The following is a 19,814-nucleotide window of genomic DNA, read 5'->3' as shown; positions in this document are numbered from 1 at the left end:
GCATTACTCAGGTGCAGGTATGAATGTCTGTCTCGGTATACCCAACATGGGTAAGGCCTCCTGCCCATCATTCTATGTGCTCTAAGGTTCCACATGCGATGATGTCAAATCAATTGTCTCCTCCGCAGCACCATCATGCAGAAGGTTTGCACGAGGAATGGCATTGTCAATATTGCCCCCACAATTAAATTGTACCTTTGCAAGAAGCTCAAAACAGCAGGACAAGGAGTTAAAGCTTCTCTCCTCTCTCTCTCCAAGGTCAATGCCCTAGTATGGACCACACCCTGGTCTGCGCATGTGCAATAGGCTTGCTTCGAACAGGAAGCTAGGCATTCAATGAGAACATTTGGGGCAACCAAGTCTAATGCAATTCTTTAATTTTATATTTTCTTCAAGTAGCACCCCACCACTGACTGAACATCTCCTCACCGGGCTCGAGGGTCAGCCGGCAGAATCGTTCCCTCGCGTGGTCACAGGGGCTCGGCAAACACCCCCCCCCCCCCAATCCCCCGGGCTTCTTTTGAAGCTGCTGCATAATGAAAGGCTTCTCATCCCTTCATTTCGGCTTCTACACACCCCCCCACTACCCCTCCCTCCACCGGGCTTCTTTTGAAGCCGAGCCCCCGAGCCTCTGTGTCCGGGCGAGGGAGCAATTCTGCCAGCCGACACTCCGACCCTCGAGCCCAGTGAGGAAACGTTTGGTGGTGGCGTGCCACTTTGAAAAAAATCCCAAATTAAAGAATTGCATTAGACTTCCATTTTCTGCATTTTAAGTTTGAAAATTAAGCTTCATGATGCATATTCAATGTCTTCATGACCCCTCCAAAACTTTGCATAAAAACAATATGCGCTGCTTTTTCTTAAGTGCCCTGAAGGTTTTTTGGGAAAGGCCACATACGCCATCCTGGGAAAAATATAAGTTGGTCAAACTTGCATAAATCTGAAAAACTGGTGCAGACATCAGGTTACACCCCCTATGATGCAAAAAAATACTAACCTAAAAAAATCATAACTAACTGAGTTACATTAGCGCAGAAACTTTGGGGAAACCTGGATATTTTAATTTACGCCAAAAAAAGCGGCGCACACCAAAAACAACGGCGGAGATAACTGGGGAAAATTGAGCCCTCTGTCTCTTGCTGTAGCTCCACTGGCAGAATCCCCCCTCCCCCCCACAAAAAAAACGGAGAGCCCATGAAAAATTCAAGGGCCAATGTAGATTTTAAAATGACTTTACAGAAGCAGTGTTTCATAGAAATCATAAAAACGTACAGCACAGGAGGAGTCCATTCAGCCTGTCGTGCCTGTACTGGCTCTTTGAAAGAGCAGTCGTGCTTAGTCCCATAATCCCGCTTTTTGTCCGTAACCCTGTAAGTTACCCATCCTCAAGTACCTGTCCAACTTTCTTTTAAAATTATGTATGGGATCAGCTTCCAGCACCTTTTCAGGCAGAGCGTTCCAGATCCCGACAACTCCGAGTGAAAAATGCTCTCCTCGTCTCCCCTTTGCTTCTTTCACTATTTTCATAATGACCAGATCCTTGCATTTAAAAAAATCTTCTCTCTATTCTGCTTATTTTGATGGCCCCAGCTGTTGAAAAGAACCTTTGTCAGTTTTCTCCGTTTCAAACCATTTTCTAACAAGCAGTCACGCACGCACGAAGAAACGTACTTGAGTGCACCAGATAGTGAACTTCTGAGGTTGGTGCAGGGTAGAGGGAGCTTTAACCTACATTTAACTTGTACTGTACCAGGCCTAATGGCTCGCTGTTGACACAGACTTGAAATGATGCACGGCCATTAGGAACTGGCCATATTCATGTAATATAGGATTCTGACAAATGTCAGGGAGGCCTCTCCCATGCGTATGGGCTGGATTAAAGCTGGGTTCAAGAGATGAAAGGACAAGGGGGCGAAATTGCCCCCTTTTATGCCCCGTTAGCGCCTCCGGGGGGCATTAACGGGGCACAATGGTGTTTTTGCCCGGGAGAGGGGAGGCGCTACCGCCTCCTGGGAAATTGCCTCAGAGGTTTGGGGGCCACTGTCTCGGCAGCACCGCGCCCACAATTAGCACCACAGGCCGGTGCGCAACCAGCGATGATGTAATCGCCGTGCGCACCGACTGCTTCCCACCCCACGGGTTTCGAAGCTGGCGGACATCCGCTGCCGGGGTGCCACTTAAAGAAGAGGCCATTAGCACCTCGGGCTGCCATATTTATTTGTCGGCCAACTCTTAGGTCAGCTCGACAATGGCAGCTCTCGCGTGGACCGGGCCGCCATTGTGCAGCCCAGCACTCTCCGTTTTGGCTGCTGGCCCAGTCGATCATGTCCCTAGTGGCCCAGTGGCAGCCACCAAGGGACCTGCTGAGTGTGCAGTGGCCCTCCCCTTTAATGGAAGGGCAGGGGCTTTGTAGTACATTGCTATGTGGAACATCCATGTGGCGCTGGCCAGTGCCACGTACCACCCGAGGAGTGCCCCTCAAAGAAAGTAGAGTGCCGAAGACAGTACAGCCCAGTTCCCCGTTGGGAGCAGGACTTCCAGGTATGAGCGCAGGAAGTCCCTGCCCCGGAAGTTTACCGTCCCCAATCAGGGCGAGAGGCAATTTCTAACCCCAATAGTCTGACTGACAACATCCTCCAGATTACTGACCTTTCGCCATCGACCCTGCGATGTTAACTCTGTTTCTCTCTCCACAGATGCTGCCTGTAATGCTGAGTACTTCCAGCGTTTTCTGCTTTTATTTCAGATTTCCAGTACCTGCGGTATTTTGCTTTTGTCCTCCAGGTTATTCCTTGGTGATATATTTCTATCTTTTTATCGAATATCTCTTCAATGTTTAAAAATATCAACGTTAACTAGTGAGACATTTCTAAATTGCAAATGGCTATCTTTAAATAGTTTTTTTATTTTGTCAATTTGTGCTGGTCATATTGTTATCGATTGCTGCTCACTAATTGCATCACTGTGATAGTTTGGCATTGCTCCATTAAACTTGCTTATTCTCAAAGAAAACATTTTAAGTGAATTATATGTTGATCAGGTGAGGGATGGTTGCACTGTAAAGTGGCATGCTCTCTCATTTCAGTGTTGACAACGAGCATTCCTGCAATAAAGAGAAAAATATTTTATCGAGGCTATAAATCCTAAACTCAATCAAACCATTAAGGTAATAGGTACTGCAGCAATACTAAACAAAAAGGAGGGGAAATCATTCACAAAATATAAACAAATGAGCTGAGATTGGAGAATCAAGGGCATCATGGAATCAAACAATTCCAGTTCACTAGAGGGACAGTCCAGAGCAGGGGGTTGTGTTCCTCAGATCTAGCAAAGAAACCAGTGCTGTTCGCAATGAAAAGTATTGACCTAAAGGAGCATGAAGTAACTTGCTGAGCCTGGCGTTAAACCTTTGACAAGACACAGAGCGGCCAGTTACAAAGAGAATCTAAGCTGATATCTTGTGATGGCACGGGAAGCCTCAAAGGCTTGGTGTGCCGATAAAAGTGTGTGAAATTCTATCTTGGTCAGCAGCACAATACGGGCAATGGCGAATTGGCAGCCCGTTTTACACTCCAGCCATTTTCTGTGCCATTGTGGAACGATGAATTTCAGCCCCAACATTCTTTCAAACACCATTGGAAAGTTATAACTGTAACCCTGCCATTTTGCTAAACTGCCTTCTCATGCGAATAAGGGAAGGGCTTGACGTTGTTGTAAGCTTACGTTCATCTTGCACAGTAGATGTTTTCAATGGTCCTCTGTCTCTTCCACAGGGCAGTAGCTGACAAATCCGATCATGCAATGGCATCTTACCTTGGGCACACTCATTGAGAGCTCTGTGGTTCTCCACAATGATTGATCAGAATGCTCGCCCTGTCAGGCGCCCTTTTTCAATTATTTTCCAATTGACAGTCAGAAACCAAGTAAAGAAAGATCTGTACTCAAAGCATTAAGGCCATGATATCAGCCCCTTAGTTGGCTGATAAGGTCAGTTTCGGTGACAACATGCGGCCGCTTCACTGCGGAACGCGGCAGCCGCCATTTTCGGCAGGTGGGCAGCGCTGCCATTGCCGGCGCTTGCTGCAAATATGGTAATTAGGCAGAAAATTATGTCAATCAGCGCGCAACACTAAATTGACACAGGACCTGCTATTTTGGACGTCGCCACTCCTTTTAACGCCCTCTCCAAAGCACATACACAGCTGGACGTACGTTCAAATGTACAATGGACCCCTTGCCAGTACTTCTTAAAGTGAAACACCGAACTACCAGGTAAGTTTAGATTTTTGCTTTGAAACTGGTCTCTTTACATTTTATTAAAGTAGTGGCAGGTGTAAGACATTTAAAAATTTGTTTCAGTGTGAAGGGAGTGCAGGGAGTGTTGGTGGACGTTTGCAAGGCTTTGGCTTTTAAAGGAAGGCTTCTGAGAACACCATTTGCTCCCAATCCTGGGGGCTCTAGTTGCAGTCCCCTTTAGGCTACAGCATCACATGGAGATGGGGCAAAGGCAGCAAAGGGGACAAGCTGCTTGCAGAGGAAGCAGAAGAGGCGGAAGCAAAAGAAAGGAGGCAAGCCAGACAGCCCCTTTCTGGCCGGGATATCCAGGATTGAAACATCTGTGTGCGGTACCAGTGAACACAACCCCAATTCCCCTTTCAACATTTCTCCTACACTTTACCTTCCCACTATTACTAACCATCACAGCGTCCTCTCGGCCACAATGCTGAAGCAAAAGCCTCCACAAAGCAAACTTTCCAATCCAACTTTATCCATGTATGCATCCAATATTACATCAAAAAGTCTACTAATCACCCTTGTGCATTCCCTTGGTGAGTCTCCTGCATCTGCCTTTGCCTATCCTAGCGCTTTTACGCAGTGCTACCCTAGTGGCTGCAGCATGGCTAGTGGAAGGCTGCTGACTTTCAGTGGGGGTCACTGCAGATGGCCTTGTTGGGCGACCTCGGCTATGGGGGCTCGGAGTGTGAAATCAAGTGATGGTGTTTCTTCTTCTTCTTCACTTTCCTCTCCCTCTTTTTGGTCAATCACTTGGGCAGGCTCGATTTCTTGGGTATCTGAAATGAGAACGGTATAAGAGTAGTGTTGTGATGAGGGGATGGGGGTAAAGCAAGAGGTGATGTGCAGCTTGTAAATCAGAATGTGTTGTGGGATGAGGGGGAAGTTGGATGGTGAGAAGGAAGATAACATCATCTTGTATTCTTTTAGCCTTGCCGCTGGCCAAGGCCTCAGCCATGCCCCTGCCAAGAAAGGCCAGCAACCGTCTCCTCCAAGGGGGCGAGGTGAAGCTAGTAGTATGAGGTGTGCCTTGTGTTTAGTAGAGATTGTTGATAGGTGAGTGATGGGGGGTGTTCATGCAATGAGCAGCACGTGTGGCTAGCAGTGCAGTTTGTAGGAGACGGCTTTTGAAGATGCATTCACTGACCTTTAACACTCATTTGAGGTCAGGAAACTTTTTTGGGCACTGGAGCCAGGTCCCGGGGGCGACACTGCTGGCAGTGACTGCCTGGTGATCTAGTCCCACAACTTTTTTTCTGGAGTGTCTCCTAGCCTCCTGTGGGTAGAGGACCTCTCTTCCAGTGTTCATCCCCAGCACAAAGCTGGAATGCTGCATCTGAGACCCTGGGTACCCTTTCCCTGGCCTGTTGAGCCATTTGGGTTCAGGCTGAAGCATTTTTAACAATTTCCATCAGCAGAAGGCAGCTCACGTTTAAGAAGTGCAGACTGTCTTTAAGAGGTGCAGGCTAGCTATAAGTAAAGTTGCCTTGTGCGAACATCAAGCACTTGGTCCCCTGCTGAGCACACAGCCTGTCAGCAACACGTTCAGTGCTGGGCTGTGCACTGCAATCACTATAATTAGCATGCAGCACGAATTTGACATGCTGCTTGAACTCCTTTGAATAGGCGTGGGCATATCGCGCTTGCAGTGCCGGCATCCATTTTTCAGCGCTATCGAATTTGAATCCTTACTTGTTTTTCCTCTTTTCAGATACTAACAAATTTTTAGCATTTCCTGTTTTCATTTTCATCATATATCATTATTAATTGTATTAGATTGAACCGCTACAATCACATGAGAAAAGCATTACACTGCATCTGAACTTTACCTGTTCAAAACTATATATATATATATAAATCTGTTATTTATAATACATCAATGTAGTGACCTCTCAGTCATTCATTTTCAATACTACAGCCCTCACATTCAGGCTCTCCTCTGGCAGAGAATCATGAGAGAAAATGAAAAGGAGAAAGCTTGTTTTTTTTTAGATCTGACTTTCCTTGTGGACGGTTTCCCAGCAGAGCTCTGTTGCTGAAGTAATGTTGCCATTGCCCAAACCGCACAGCAACCACATCGAGTCTTGATGCAGGTTAGTGTGCCTGGAGCGCCATCATGTGGGTTAGTCGTTCCAAGCAACAGCCTAACGATTTTGGGAACAAGTTCAATCTCAACCTGTCTTTCCCACTATATACCCAAACTCTTATACTCTCCAGAAAAAGCTCCTTACTTTTGAATCCATTTCCACTGACCGCTTCAATTGCCTTCTCTACTAAATTATTTCCTAACTCTTATTTGTCATTGGCAACTTGGACCTTAGAGCTGTAGGCTGGTGCATAACTGGACTGGAGATCGAGAAATGGCAAGAGAGATGAGCACCCAGTTGAATGGCAACTTATCATCCAAGGAATCTTGCAAAGAAAGGGCATATTATAGGACCACAAGGCCGGCCATTCAGCCCCTTGAGCCTGTTCCGCCATTCAATAAGATCAATAAGTGATCTGCACAGTGTGTCTTAACCGGAGTGTACTTAACCAGAGTATTTTATTTGGGAATTTGGAAAGAGTGGGAATTCGGAGAAGTGGGGGAAGGACCTAATTGGAGGAGGTATCAGTGGCGACAGAACCTTGGACGATTTCCAAAAAAAACAAGGACAGCAGATAGGTGATTGGTTGCTGAGTATTAAGGTTTTTTTCTCTCTTTTCTCTCTAACCTAGGACTGTGGATTAAACTAGCTGCGGGAAACCATAAAGTGCTGTATTAAACTTATTGCTTAACTAGTTAAACTAATTAATATAACTATAAATAATTGTTGAATAAAAATTTTAACTAATTAAATAAATAAAATAAGGTTAGACTAAAATATGGCAGAGTAGGTTGTGTGTCTGGACCTCAGTATGTGGGAGTTTGTGGACAGCGAGCAAACACATCTGCACGAGATGTCTCCATCTCGAATCTCTGTGGCTCAGAATCATTGAGCTGCGAGTTGGAAAGGGAGGGTGTGACTGTTAGGGAGCTGGGTAGCGGGGATTTAGGAGATTTACGAGGTCCCGCAGACACTGGTCCTGTCTAACAGGTTCAATGTACTTGCTACCTGTGTGAGGACAAGGAGAAAAACTGCAGGGAGGACAGCCATAATGCAGACCAAGGTACCATGACTCAGAAGGCTGTCCAAGAGGTTGGGAAAGAGCAGAATAGAAATGTGGTAGTGATAGGGGACTATAATTCTGGAAACAGATAGTGTCCTCTGCAGCCAAGAACGAGAATCCCAAAGGGTGCGTTACCTACCCAGTGCCAGAGTAGGGATATCTCACTGTGACTAGAGAGGAACTTGGAAAGGGAGGGGGTAAATCCAGTTGTCGTGCTCCATGCTGGACCATATGACATAGTTAGGAACAGGGAGGAAGTCCTGCTGAAAAAGTATCAGGACATAAGAACATAAGAACATAAGAAATAGGAACAGGAGTAGGCCGTACGGCCCCTCGAGTCTGCTCCGCCATTCAATAAGATCATGGCTGATCTGATCATGGACTCAGCTCAACTTCCCCGCTCGTTCCCCATTACCCCTTATCGCTCATGAAACTGTCTATTTCTGTCTAAAATTTATTCAATGTCCCAACTTCCACAGCTCTCCGAGGCAGAAAATTACACAGATTTACAACCCTCTGAAAGAAGAAATTCCTCCTCATCTCTTCTTTAAATGGGCAGCCCCTTATTCTAAGATCATGCCCCCTAGTTCTAATCTCCCCCATCAGTGGAAACATCCTCTCTGCATCCACCTTGTCAAGCCCCCTCATAATCTTATACATTTCGATAAGATCACCTCTCATTCTTCTGAATTCCAATGAGTAGAGGCACAACCTACTCAACCTTTGCTCATAAATCAACCCCCTCATCCCTGGAATCAACCTAGTAAACCTTCTCTGAACTGCCTCCAAAGCAAGTATATCCTTTCGTAAATATGGAAACTAAAACTGCACGCAGTATTCCAGGTGTGGCCTCACCAATACCTTGTATAGCTGTAGCAAGACTTCCCTGCTTTTATACTCCATCCCCTTTGCAATAAAGGCCAAGATTCCATTGGTTTTCCTGATCACTTGCTGTACCTGCATACTATCATTTTGTGTTTAATGCACAAGTACTCCCGCTGTACTGCGGCACTTTGTAATCTTTCTCCATTTAAATAAGAACTTGCTCTTTGACTTTTTCTGCCAAAGTACATGACCTCACACTTTCTAACATTATACTCCATTTGCCAAATTTTTGCCCACTCACTTAGCCTGTCTATGTCCTTTTGCAGGTTTTTTGTGTCCACCTCACACATTGCTCTTCCTCCCATCTTTGTATTGTCAGCAAACTTGGCTACGTTACACTCAGTCCCTTCTTCCAAGTCGTTAATATAGATTGTAAATAGTTGGGGTCCCAGCACTGATCCCTGCTGCACCCCACTAGTTACTGGCTGCCAACCAGAGAACAAACAATTTAACCTGACTCTCTGTTCTCTGTTAGTTAACCAATCCTCTATCCATGCTAATATATTACCTCCAACCCCGTGAACTTTTATCTTGTGCAGTAACCTTTTATGTGGCACCTTGTCAAATGCCTTCTGGAAGTCCAAATACACCACATCCACTGGTTCCTCTTTATCTACCCTATTTGTTACCTCCTCAAAGAACTACAACAAATTTGTCAAATATGACTTCCCCTTCATAAATCCATGCCGACTCTGCCTGACTGAATTCTGCTTATCCAAATGTCCTGCTATTGCTTCTTTAATAATGTACTCCAACATTTTCCCAACCACAGATGTTAGGCTAACGGGGCATTACATTTGCAGTTTTCCAATCTGCTGGGACCTCCCCAGAATCCAGGGAATTTTGGAAAATTATAACCAATGTATCCACAAGCCCTGCCGCTACTTCTCTTAAGGCTCTAGGATGCAAGCCATCAGGTCCAGGGGATTTATCTGCATTTAGTCCCATTATCTTACTGAGTACCATCTCCTTAGTGATTGTGATTGTGTTAAGTTCCTCCCCCCCTATAGCCCCTTGACTATCCACTGTTGGAATATTGTTAGTGTCCTCCACCGTAAAGACAGATACAAAATACAAGGAGTTAGGCTCTAAATTAAAAAGCAGGACCTTGAGGATAATAATCTCTGGATTATTGCCCAAGCCACATGCAAATTGGCATAGAAGAAAACAATCAGGGGAATTTACACGTGGTTAAAGGGCTCATGTGGGAAAGAGGGGTTCCTTTCACGGGACATTGCCACCTGTTCTGGGATAGGAAAGAGTTGTACCGTTGAGACAGGCTCCACTTGAACCGGGATGCGACCCGTGTCCCAGCGGAAAGGGTAAATAGGGAGGTGGCAAAGGCTTTAAACTAGTAAGATAGGGGAAGGGATCTACAAGAAATGTAACCAGCTTAAACATAAACAATACAGGAAATGAGAGCAGAGAAAAGAATAAAGCAAAGGAGGACATTGATGGCAATTCATAAATAGAGTTCTAGAGCTGGAGTCTAAAAAGATGGTTAAACTTAAGGTGAGAGGAACTACTATCAAAAATGAGCTAAACTGACAGTACAGCACAATGTCCGTAATAAAACCGGGGAGCTGGCGGCAATTGTGCGTTGTGAGGAACCAGACGTAGTAGGGATTACTGAGACATGGCTACAGAAAAATCAGGACTGGGATTTAAACATTGCAGGGTATAACATATTTAGAAAAGATAGAGGGGGAAAAAGGGGAGGTGGAGTAGTTGTATTTATGAGGGATACCATAATGGCAGTAGAAAATAGTGACGCAGCTATCAGCAAGACAAAAATAGAATCCAAATGGATAGAGATAAAAGATAATAGGCCAAAAATTGCGGTCGGAGGCTTCCCGCTGACGCAAGCCTCCAACCACCAAATACGATGTGCACCTATCTGCAGTCCCTGCGCACACGGAGAATTCCGTTTTGAACCGGCAGAGTCCTGGGCAGTGCATGACCTCACGCCGCCCAAGAACACTGCGCACGCAAAGCCAATGCCTTCATTTGGAAAATAGTACCGCCCACAAGAACTGTCAAAAAAGTTCATTTGAAAAGGCCCCGCTTTTTTTTACTCCACACTCTTGTTGTACAGAGCTGCCATTTATGAGACCCCAAAAACAATGAAAATAAAATCTCACTTATTTAAAATTAATAGAAATTGAATTAAATTAAATGTTTTTTAAAAATGATTTTTTTGAAAATATTTTAAACATATTTTAAGTGTTAAAAAATAAACTTGCCTTAATGGACAGGGTTTTAATATGAAAAAGTTATAAAATTTCTTTTTTCTATCTTTTCAAACACGCAGGTAAAAGTAGGCCTTCATAGGCAGTCCCTCAAAACGAGGATGACTTGCTTCCACACCAAAAAAAAGGATGAGTTCACAGGTTTTTCGAAAGAAGAATTTGAACTACATCCTCAAGGGTGGAAGATGCCTGTGCGTGGATTTTTTTAACATGTGGTCACCGTTGCACACCAGCCACCACACGAGCTTGTCAGAGCTAGGTCTTGGTCCAGTGGCAAGGATTACCCAAGACAACTGGAAACCTGCTCTGCTGCACAGGCCCAGTCCACACACATATCACAATGTGGGCTGGCCCGTGCTGCCCCTAGACCCCTGGCCTTGAACTCACACCTCCCCTACACCTGCTTTTACCAGGCGTAAGAGTTTTACGGACATTCGCTGGGCAGGAGTTGGGCAAATAGAACAACTCTCTGCCCACGCAGGCCCTTTCCTTTCACTTTTGTATGATCTGTCAAAAGTAATGTCGACAGATCGCAAGTGCCAGGTATAGGCGCATGCATTGTGACGCCTAAACCCGGAACTTGTGGGGCCTCTTCGAGCGCGAGCGCACATCGTACCCGGAGAGACCGTAATTTATGGGTCAATAAAGGATAAATCACACCAATAGAAACGTAGAGAGTAACATAGAAATTTACAGCGCAGAAGGAGGCCATTATGGCCCATCGTGTCTGCACCGACCAACAAAGAGCCACACAGTCTTCGGTCAGCAGTCCTGAAGGTTACCTATGAACACTGAACAATGGCGGACAGGAACATCCAGCCCAACCAGTCCACCCCACACAACCGCGATAACTCATGTATCGCAACATTTTACACTCCACCCCACCCGTAGCCATGCGATTTCCTCGGAGAGGCCAAAAAAACAGATAAAAACCCAGGCCAATTGGGGAAATAAATCTGGGAAAATTCCTCTCTGAATCATCCAGGCGATCGAATCTAGTCCAGGAGATCACTCTGGCCGTATTAGATTCCTTGAAGTACTTACCATCGCATCTGCGCCAGCCAACAATAGGTTATCCAGTCTAATCCCACCTACCAGCTCTATGTCCGTAACCCTGCAGGTTACGGCACTTCAAGCACCTTTTAAGTGTGGTGAGGGTTTCTGCCTCTATTACCTTTCCAGGCAGTGAGTTCCAAACCCCCACAACCCTCTGTGTGAAGAAGCTTCCCATCAAATCCCCCCTAAATCTTCCACCAACCACCTTAAACCTATACCCCCTTGTAATTGACCCTTCCACCAAGGGAAATAGGCCCTTGCTATCCACTATATCCAGGTCCCTCAAAATTTTACACACCTCAATGAGGTCCCCTCTCAGCCTTCTCTGCTCCAAGAAGAACAAACCCAGCCTATCCAATCTGTCCTCAAGGCTAAGATTCTCCATTCCAGGCAGCATCCTCGTAAATCTCCTCTGCACCCTCTCCAGTGCAATCACGCCCTTCCTATAATATGGCAACCAGAACTGCACGTGGCCTAACCAGTATATTATACAATTTAAGCATAACCTCCCTGCTCTTGTATACTATGTCTTGGCCAATAACAGCAAGCATTCCGTATGCCTTCTTAACCACCTTATCCGCCTGATCTGCTACTTTCAGGCATCTGTGGACAAGCACTCCAAGGTCCCTTTGTTCATCTGCACTTCTAAGTGCCCTGCCGTTTAATGTGTATACCCTTTCCTTATTAGCCCTCCCAAAGTGCATTACCTCACACTTCTCCAAATTAAATTCCATTTGCCACTGTTCTGCCCACCTGACCAGTAGATTGATATCCTCCTGCAGTCCATGACTTTCCTCTGTATTATCAATCACGCAGTCAATTTTAGCATAATCTGCAAATTTCTTAATCATACCTCCGATATTCAAATCTAGATCATTGATATATACCCACAAAAAGCAAGGGACCCACTACTGAGCCCTGCGGAACCCCACTGGAAACATCCTTCCAGTCACAAAAACATCCATCAATCATTACCCTTTACTTCCTACCTCTAACCAATTTTGGATCCAACTTGCCACTTTGCCCTGGATCCCATGGACTTTTACCTTCGTGATCAGTCTGCCATGTGGGACCTTATCAAAAGCTTTGCTAAAGTCTATATACACTACATCATATGCAATACCCTCCTGGTTACCTCCTCGAAAAATTCAATCAGGTTAGTCAAACACCATCTTCCCTTAACAAATCTGTGCTGATTATCTCAGATTAATCCTTGCCTTTCTAAATGTAGATTTATCCTGTCCTTCAGGACTTTTTCCAATAATTTTCCCAGCACTGAGGTTAGGCTGACTGGTCTGTACTTACTCGGCCTATCACTTTCTCCCTTCTTAAACAAGGGTACCACATTTGCAGTCCTCCAGTCCTCCGGCACCACACCTGAAGCCTGAGAGGACTGAAAAATGATGGTCAAGGGCTCTGCTATTTCCTCTTTTGCTTCGCTCAACAGCCTGGGATGCATTTCATCCGGGCCTGGGGACTTATCCACTTTCAAAGCCGCTAAACCCTTTAATACCTCCTCTCTCACTATGTTTTTTCATCCAGAATTTCACACTCCTCCTCGATAGCAGTATCTGCATTGCCCCTTTCCTTTGTGAAACAGAAGCAAGTATTCATTAAGAACCATACCAAAATCTTCTGCCTCCACACACAGATTACCCTTATGGTCTGTAATAGGCCCTACCCTTTCGTTAGTTATCCTCTTCCTCTTAATATATTTATAGAACATTTTTGGGTTTTCCTTAATTTTACTTGCCAAGAATTTTTCATGCTCTCTTAGCATTCCTAATATCCTTTTTAATTTTACCTCTGAACGTTCTATATTCTTCCAGAGATTCTACAGAATTTAGCCGTCGGTATATGACATAAGCTTCTCATTTTCCTTATCCTCCCCTGCAAGTCTCTAGACATCCAAGGGGCTCTAGAATTGTTATTCCCACCCTTTTTCTTTAAGGCCACATGTTTAGCCTAAGCCCTCCGGATCTCCTCCTTGAATGTCTCCCACTGTTCCGACACTGATTTACCTTCAAGTAACTGTTTCCAGCCCACTGTGGCCAAATCTCTTCTCAACTTAATACAAAATCAAAATACTGCGGATGCTGGAATCTGGAATAAAAACAGAAAATGCTGGAAATCTCAGCAGGTCATGCAGCATCTGTGGAGAGGAAGCAGAGTTAACGTTTCGGATCGCTGACCCTTCATCAGAACTGGAGCGTGTTTGGAAAGAACAGATTCTTAACAAGCACTGAAAGGGGGAGGGGAAGAAAGAACAAAAGGGAAGGTCTGTGATAGCGTGGAAGACAGGAGAGATTAGAGAGATAAAAGGGATGATGGCCCAAATTTAAATGGTAAAACCAGGAGTTAGAAAAACATTAGTCAAGATAGGGTGTGAATGGTAGGATAATGACCAACTGCCATTAGAGACAAGGAGAAAAAAGAAAGCAAGAAACAGGCTCGGTGGGGGTGGGGGGTTGCAGGGAAAGGAGCCTTATTGGTAGTGGTTATGCTCTGAAATTTTTGAACTCAATGTTGAGTCCAGAAGGCTGTAAAGTGCCTAAACGAAAGATGAGGTGCTGTTCCTCAAACTTGCGTTGAGCTTCATTGGAACAGTGTAGGAGGCTGAGGGCGGAGAGGTCAGAATAGGAATGGAGTGGAGAATTAAAGTGACAGGCGACCAGAAGCTCAGGGTCACACTTGCGGACTGAACAGAGGTGCTCCACAAAGCGGTCACCCAATCTACGGGTTTCCCAATGTAGAGGAGACCACATCATGAACAGCGAATACAGTATACTACATTGAAAAAGTATAAGTAAATCGCTGTTTCACCTGGAAGGGAGGAGGCAAAAGGGCAGGTATTGCGTCTCCTGCGCTTGCACGGAAAGGTGCCATGGGAAGGGGAAGGGGTACTGGGGGTGATTGCGGACTTCTGAACACTCTCCAGTTCTGACGAAGGGTCATTCCTTATAATAGTGCAGTGTTCTATCAGCATTGCACTGGAGTGTCAGCCTAGCTTTTTTTGTGCTCAAGTCCCTGGAATGGGATTTGAACCCACAACCTTCTGACTCAGAGGTATGATCCACATAAGGGAGAATTCAAAAAGATTAGGAAAGAAATCAAAAAACAATTAGGAAGGCAAAGAGGAACTATGAAACTAAATTAGCAAGGAACATAAAACAAAATAATTAAATATTTTACAGGCACATCAATAAAAAAGTATGGTTGGGATAGGAATAGGGCCAGTAAGGGATAAACAGGATAATACCACAGGTATCAATAGAGAGATGGCAGAAATATTAAATAATTATTTACCAGGGGGATAGAACAGGTGGACATGACATTAGATCATGAGATAAGTATATTTAAAATAGAAAGAGGGGTTATATTAAATAAACTAATCAAATTCAAAGAGGATAAAACCTCTAGGGACCAAAATTCAGCCTCCCAATAAGTCCTGTAACTGCCTGAAAGCAGCGTCCACATGACAGTGTTGAATGGGCACTGATTTTTTTTGTCGAATGGCCGGCGCTCACAAAATTCACCTAGGTGGTTTTTCCAGCAGTCCCCACTTCCACCGCACTGCTGCCGAACCCTCCTTAGTGCGCCATCACTGGGCGCACCGCTGATCTCCCGCCCCGCAAGCAAAATTTCCCTGGAAAAATCTTGCGGCCGTCGCTCACTGCCCTGACAGTTGTTTCTGTCGGCGCACTGTTTGTAAAATGGCGGTGCAGCCTCCATTAAAGGAGAGGGCGCACTGCTGCGTCAGCCTTCTTTTTTTTGTCGGCCGACTGCCAGATCAGCCCAACAATTATGCCCCCGGAATCGGCCGGGCCGCCAATGGGCAGCCTGGCACCACTTCTTGGATGCCAGGCCACTGGCCCAGTCGAAACAATCCCTGGTGGCCCAGTGAACCTAACTAAAAGAATCTTAGAGCTCGCAGTGGCTCTCCCCCCTTTAAGTGAAGGGGAGAGATGTGATGACGTGCCAGCGTGATGACATCATCAGCACTACGCTGATGAGTGACAGCGGAGGACAGTCCGCCCACCCCTCTGATGACCAATCTTCTGCTCTCTGCCCACTTCTGCCCCCATTATGTTCGACTTCCGCCCCGCTCGAAAAAAAATGACAAAGAGCTGAATTTCAAGCAAGAGGCCACCATATCCACTGCAGCGGTGAAAATACATCAAACACAGTAGGTGCGCCCCTTTTCTGGCGGGGGTGAATCTCGGTCCCCTAGTCCAGATGGATTGCATGCACACATTTTTAAAGAAGCTGGGGAAGAGATAACAGAGGCATTACTACACATATTTAATAATTTGTTAGAAAAGGTAGAGTGCCAGAGGACTGGCGGATAGCTAACGTAATACCTATATTTAAGAAGGGGGATAGAACATGTCCAGGGAATTATAGACCAGTCAGCTTAACATCGGTGGTAGGAAAAATAATGGAATCTCTACTAAAGGAGAAAATAGAAGAACATCTAGACACCAAAATATAATAATGAATAGTCAGCATGGATTTCAAAAGGGAAAGTCTTGCTTGACCAACCTCATTGAATTTTGTGAAGAGATAATAGAGAACATAAACAATGGTAATGAGGTAGATGTAATTTATCTAGATTTTCAAAAGGCCTTCGATAAAGTACCCCATAATAGACTGATGAACAAGGTCAGAGAATGCGGAGTCAGGGGACAATAGCAGAATGGATCGCTATCTGGCTTCAAAACAGGAAGCAGAGTCGGGGTAGCTCTTCAGAGTGGCAGAAGGTGGGTAATGGTATTCCATAAGAATCAGTAAGAAGCGCTTTTAAAGGGGAGGGTCACTGCAAGCACTGCAACCACTTTACTGTCACCCACTGGGCCACTCGGGAGGGTGTGGGCCGGCCCAGCGCCCAAGAGTGCCATTATTGGGCTGACAGAAAAGTTGGCTGACAGAAAAAAATGCCAACTGCCATGGTAGCACCTTCCTTTTAAGGGCGGCCGGGGTGCCCCACCCACCACAGCTTTTCGTGGCCTCGTCTGCGCCAACCTCACATCCTTCGGGGAAATTTCCCCCGTGGAACTCAAAGGGGTTGACGTGCACGGCGATGATGTCATCGCCGTGCGTGCACCGCACTGGTGCACTAATTGTGGGCCATGGTACAAACCACTCTTCACTGATGGAGCCACGGGGGCAATTCTGGAGGGACTCACCTCAAGTTTATGAAGGGTAGATGATGGCAGACCGGCCAGGAGTGCTGTGGAATAGTCAAGCCTAGAAGTAGCAAAGGCATGGATGATGGTTTTAGCAGCAGATGAGTTTAGGCCGGGACGGTGTCGGGTGATGTTACAAAGGTGGATATTGGCGGTCTTAGTGATGACGCGGATATGTGGTCAGAAGCTCATCTCAGAGTCAAATATGACACCAAGGTCTCAGTCTCGACAGATGCTAGGGAGCGGGATGGAGTCAGTGGCTAGGGAACAGAGTTTGTGGTGGGGACCAAAGACAATGGCTTCGGTCTTCCCAATATTGAGTTGGAGAAAATGTCTGCTCACCCAGTACTGGATGTCGAACAAGCAGTCTGACAATTTAGAGCAAGTGGAGGGGTCGAGAAAGGTGGTGGTTAGGTAGAGCTGGGTGTCGTCTGCGTACATGTGGAAACTGACGCTGTGTTTTCTATGATGTCACCGAGGAGCAACATGCAGATGAGAAATAGGAGGGATCCAAGGATAGATCCTTAGGGGACACCAGAGGTGACATGTACGGGAGCAGGAAGAGAAGCCATTGTAGGTGATTCTATGGCACAACTTGATAGATTAGAATGGATCCGGCCAAGTGCAGTCCCACCCAGCTGGACAACGGCGGAGAGGCATTGGAGGGGGATGATGTGTTAGAACTGTAATACAGGAGTACGGACTGGCGTAAGGAGGTGAATTTCTAAGGAGTGCATGATGACCTTTTTTTTAAAAAAAAAATGGATGGAAACCATGCCCAAAGAAAAAGATATTGGCAGTATTAGTGAGCTTGGTACTGAGAAAGGGAAATTGAGTGGTTGTGAGCAGGGTTGAAAGTGGGTCAAGGGAGCAAGTGATTGTGGAGTTTGAGGAGGCTGGGGGTGGGGATAAGTTGTTGAGTGTTGTTGTTTCTAACTGTGTAAGGCCATAGACAAGGTCAGGAGGCAGGGGAGTCCGAACTAGCCAAGTTGTAGCCTCATTTGGACAGCATATACATCTATAACAGCAACTGCAAAATTGAATTAATTTCATGTCAAGCACTGTGGATTGTTTCTGAGACATGACAAGGTGCTATGTAAATGCAAATTCTTTCTTTCAATCTTACTGTGTCTCCTACTCTCCACTACTTTGATGCATTATTACACATAGCCATTTATTTTCCATTATAGAACATTTAAGCTAAGAGTTTGATGGAATGGAAGTCTCTCTCTCTGGTTGGCTGTAAGGATCCACAGTGCAATGAGATTTGAATAGTTTCAACCCAGTTCATAGTGGTTACAAGACCGTAATATTAAATAGGCCATTTTTCAGGACTGATCGCCACTAAATTGCCACTATCATTCAGACAGGCCACGTGGATAGGTAGAGTAGGAATTGGAAATATCATAGGAGTTCAATGGGAAGACCTTTAAAAATAATCACACTGTTGAATAGAATTAAGATTAACTCTGTTTTTATTTTCAATGGCACAAGCATTATAAGGTCTCAAATATCAAATGCTTATAAAACCCAGAGTTCAGAGATCTCAAATTAAAACAGGTAAACAGGCAAGCACTCCTTCTATTCAGCTGCACCTCCACCAAAGTAGAATTTCACCCCCGTTCTGCTTTTCATGTGAGGCTATAGAAATTCTGATATATATAAAGTATAAAGTGAGTTACAGGAAGCAGGCTCTGTTTGGGACAGAGGACCCCCTGGGAAAACTGCATTATAAGAATGGCAGTTGTTGATGTCAATGGATGATGTCACTGTCCACCTCCAGGCCAGAAGGAATTTCATGACTTTAGCATGTCAACCAAGGGAGGAGAACCCACTGTTACTCTTCATTCATTCTATGTCGAAGCATCCATAACACATGGAACAACTTCCCCTTAATGCTGTCTTAAAGTATTTTTTATATATAAATGAGCTTCACTTTACCACAGAGGGTACAATATCAAAATTTGCAAACAGCATAAAATTAGGACACGCAGCCAACTATGAAGAGGACTGAGAGGAGATAGACAGATTAGTGGACAATAAATGCTGGCCTTGCCAGCGCCCCACATCCTGTAAACTAATAATTTTTTTTAAATCTTGGTCTACAAATGGAGTGTAAGAGTACGAGTGGATGGGTCGTCTTCTTCCGTCCAAAAAAAATCAAAGGAAATGGGACATTCCTATGGTGAAGCCAGTTGTGTTGCTATTTGCGAGGTTGGGATAAAAACAAGGAACCCAACCGCTGCTACAAAATTACTTTCATATTGAAGTGAAAAGAAAATCAAACTGAAAGTACAAAAGAGGTGTGAATTCTGCTGGCACACTCCGAACAGGCTCTTTAAAAAGTACTTCCAGCAACAACTCAGGCCTGGATGCCCACTTTATGTGGTCAGGTAGATGAATCAGTGATAACCCAGCATGAAATACCAAAAACGTGCGTGAAGGATGGTGCTATGCCATTCTGGACTCACTTGCATATCAAAACTGTTAACCGGTGGCCGCCACAGGTGCCAGAAGGAAATGCTGGCAACATTTTCTATTGGGCGCTAAATAGGTGGAGGACTGACATGAATGGGTTCAGGATCTCACCATGTGGTACAGTCCTGGGGATTAAACTCATGTCCTATTAATAAATAGACCAGCAAGTCATTGTGTTGGCAAATAACCCACTGAAATGCTATATGACAAAAGGAAGAATTCAACACTATATAGGTGAAAATGAACATCCTTCGTGCTCACAGCTTCAGGAGCTCCTATTGCAGTGTTGGCTTGCGTCTAATTCATGCCCATGTGAACTTAAAAAAATTAATAGATAGAATCAAGTTGGCATCGAAATCCAGTGGTGAAGCTTGGCACTGGGAGGGCTAAAGATAATAAATTTCTCCAAGAGACATTGGTGAAAATGAGCATTCATTCAGTACTGTAATGTCGAATGTTTTTCTGGAATACTTTCCTTTTATTGTGAGGCCATATGTATTGAGCAGATGGTTCAACC

The sequence above is a fragment of the Pristiophorus japonicus genome, chromosome 4, assembly GCF_044704955.1.
Source record: "Pristiophorus japonicus isolate sPriJap1 chromosome 4, sPriJap1.hap1, whole genome shotgun sequence".
Lineage (NCBI taxonomy): Eukaryota > Metazoa > Chordata > Chondrichthyes > Pristiophoridae > Pristiophorus > Pristiophorus japonicus.
The sequence above is the reverse complement of the archived record's forward strand: the minus strand, read 5'-3'. Positions refer to the sequence as shown.